Source organism: Mandrillus leucophaeus, unplaced genomic scaffold (genome assembly GCF_000951045.1).
Source record: "Mandrillus leucophaeus isolate KB7577 unplaced genomic scaffold, Mleu.le_1.0 Scaffold109, whole genome shotgun sequence".
Taxonomy (NCBI): domain Eukaryota; kingdom Metazoa; phylum Chordata; class Mammalia; order Primates; family Cercopithecidae; genus Mandrillus; species Mandrillus leucophaeus.
In genome coordinates, this window is record NW_012099098.1 from 2,532,289 (window position 1) to 2,535,600 (window position 3,312).

The window sequence follows — 3,312 nt, forward strand, 5'->3', positions numbered from 1 at the left end:
GCCCCCTTGGCGCCGGGTGTCCTGCCGCTGCTTGCGCGGCGGCCCTCGTTTCCTCTTCCGGTTGTTAGTCGCGCAGCGTGAGGTGCTCAGCTCCCCAGGGACCACTGGTCCCTTCATTAGTGACGTATTTCATCATTAGTTTAGAGAGTTCGGCATGCTTACAGGCAGTTATTGTTCTAGGTGTTAACTTTCTGGGTGTACAGAGCAGCTCTAAGCCGGCAACACGGCCCGGTTGCCCTTGCGATCAAAGAGAAGAGGGCTGGGCGCTCCATGATTTAGCCTGAGGCTCTTCAAACATCCATTCTGCTTCCACGCATGGCTTGTGCCATTGGTTCTCTTCCCTCAGCACCCTGAAAGGACAGAAAAAAGCAATCCGATTCCAGAAAATTCAGAGAGGCAAATGGAGGCGCCTGGTGCCCCGCCTAGAACCCTGACTCGGGAAGCCATGGAGCAGATCCGGTATTTACGTGCGGAATTTCCAGAGTCCTGGTCAGTTCCCAGGTTGGCTGAAGGCTTTAATGTCAGCACTGATGTGATCCGAAGAGTTTTAAAAAGCAAGTTTGTACCCACATTGGAGCAGAAGCTGAAGCAGGATCCAAAAGTCCTTCTTAAGAAAGCTGGGCTTGCCCACTCTCTCCAGCAGCTCCGGGGCGCTGGAAATACCTCAAAGCTGCTCCCTGCAGGCCACTCTGTATCAGGCTCTTTGCTTATGCCAGGGCATGAAGCCTCATCCAAAGACGCGAATCACAGCACAGCTTTGAAAGTGATAGAGTCAGACACTCTACAGGACAAATATACCAAGGAGATGGAAGGGAAGAAATAAAGAAATCCAGCACCTGGAGGAGAGCTTTGTGCCTGTTGCTGTACCCCTAGGTCATCCAAGAGAGCTACAGAAGTACTCCAGTGATTCTGAGAGCACCAGAAGAACTGGCAGTGGTGCATTGCCAAGTGATCAGAAGCTGGAGGAGTTGAAGGCAGAGGAGCCGGGTAACTTCAGCAGCAAAGTAGTGCAGAGGGGCCGAGAGTTATTTGACAGCAATGGGAACTTCCTGTACACAATTTGAGTCGGGGCTTGGTTTGTGGAGATGCCTTGTGAAACACAGCTGGGCAAGGAATATATATGGAATAGCCTGGATTTCTACCTATGGAGAAGCCACCTTGGAATAGGAAGAAGTGTTGAGCCTGGACTGTGGGAGGAAAAAACTGCGTGGATAGATTCAGACTTCCTGTAGTAGTGCCCCCAATCTGACCTCTGTTGATCTTCAGTACTCACTCTTCTTGCTTGGACACTCTGTATGTTGAAAACCAGCCATGTTGCATGTGTTGTTACAATTTTCTGTGATACTTGCAATTTATAGTTGAGAGGAAGTGAAAAGTTTGCCTTCTGACCTCATTTCCTTCTTGATCAGTGAACACTAACATTTTTGGGACAACTTAGTCAATTGTTTTCCTTACAAGCAAAATAAAGTAAAATGTAGCAGTCTGCTTTTTTGGTGCTCTCTGGGGTAGGATGGTTTACCTGTGAACCTTTGTGAGTGAGGGAAGGACAAAGGCAGAAAGGAAGGATCCTTGGTCAGTAAACGTTGGGAGAGAGATGGAACCAGAGGAATTTCCCAGCAAAGGGCTCTATGCAGAGCATCCTGCTTAGTGATGGATTCTGACAACCAAAAACTGGACGCCCTTCTCTTAGTTGCTGGGGTTCTGGCAAAGATTGGGAAATGAGGGGTTGGCAGAAAACACAAAGCAGGCAAAGGCTTTAGGGCCCTTATAATCTCCAACCACATTTTAAAGTTAATTATATTAAGAGTGGGGCATGGCGGAATGTGCCTACAGTTCCAGTGACTTGGGAGGCCGAGGTGGGAGGATTGCTTGAGCCTCGGAGGTTGAGGCTGCAGTGAGCTATGATTGCACCACTGCACTCCAGCCGGGGGTAACAGAGTGAGACCCCCATCTCTAAATAAAAGTCAATCAATCTTCAGTTATGTCTCATTATACAGTTTCCTTAACCAGATTTCTACAGTGGCGCCATGATGTAGGCAATCCCAGATTAAGAGGTCCCTTTTACAAATAAGGAAATAGACTCTAAGATGGCTGCCAATAAGTAGCAGTGCTGGGACTTAACTCGGGTCTCATCATTAATCCAGGGCTTTTGGAATTCCAGGGATATGGCACTGTCTGCCATAATTTTGTTAATTTACTGATTGTTTTAGAAATACATCTGTTATAACCAGAAATCTGGGGACAGCTTAGTCAATTGGTTTTCCTTACAGGCAAAATAAAGTAAAATGTAGCAGTCTGCTCGTTGGTGCTCTGGTGAGATGGTTTACCTGTGAACCTTGGAGAACCGTGTCCTGCTTTCACAATTTACCAGCAAAAATGGCTACTCAGAATTTAAATACGTGTAGGACATTAATGAAAACACCTACATTCCAACTCAGTCATTGCCATTCTAGAATCTTATTGCTATTTCAAATGTCCATTTACAGCAATTAAAATACTGATTACTGTTGCTTTTATCAATTATTGATAACTTGATCATCTGTTCTCAGTATAAATGGCAAAGCCCTATCACATGCTAAGCAAAGTTCTACGATCCAGATACTGGTAATACAATAGTGGGCAGATAGGACCCTTGCTCTCATTCCCCTGTCACTATCATGTAGTTCATAGTAGAAGCTTATCAATATTTTTATGGTTTTATTATAGTGTTTATTTTTTAATTGTTAAAGATGTGTTAGATGCTGTTTGATTGTTTAAATTTGCATTTGTAACTCCTGCAAATCATCTGATCATGCCATACCCTTTTCCCAATGGGCTATAGAAACCTAAAGCCTGTTCTTAAAACTTTGTTTTTTAATTTATTTTTGAGACGGACTCTAGCTCTGTCGCCCACGCTGGAGTGCAGTGGCAAAATCTCAGCTCACTGCAACCTCCACCTCCCAGGTTCAACTGATTCTCCTGCCTCAGCCTCCCAAGTAGCTGGGATTACAGGCATCTGTCACCATGCCCAGCTAATTTTTGTGTTTTTAGTAGAGATGGGGTTTCACCACGTTGGCCAGGCTGCTCTCAAACTCCTGACCTCAAGTGATCTGCCTGCCTCAGCCTCCTAAAGTGCTAGGATTACAGGTGTGAGCCACTACACCTGGCCTTTATTTCTTTTGAGACAGGGTCTCGCTCTTATCCACACTGGAGTACAGTGGCTCAATCTCGGCTCACTGCAACCTCCACCTCCCGGATTCAAGCAATTCTCCTGCCTCAGCCTCCCAAGTAGCTGGGACTACAGGCATGTGCCACCATGCCCAGCTAATTTTT

General features: G+C 46.0%; 1 pseudogene across 1 annotated transcript; it reads left to right on the top strand.

Moving 5' to 3' along the window:
- Window positions 1-6: 6 nt before the first annotated feature.
- LOC105545565 lies at window positions 7-1,483 on the top strand (annotated as a pseudogene). Its single transcript, XR_001006944.1, has one exon. The product of XR_001006944.1 is annotated as a neugrin pseudogene (transcript).
- The last annotated feature ends 1,829 nt before the right edge of the window (window positions 1,484-3,312 follow it).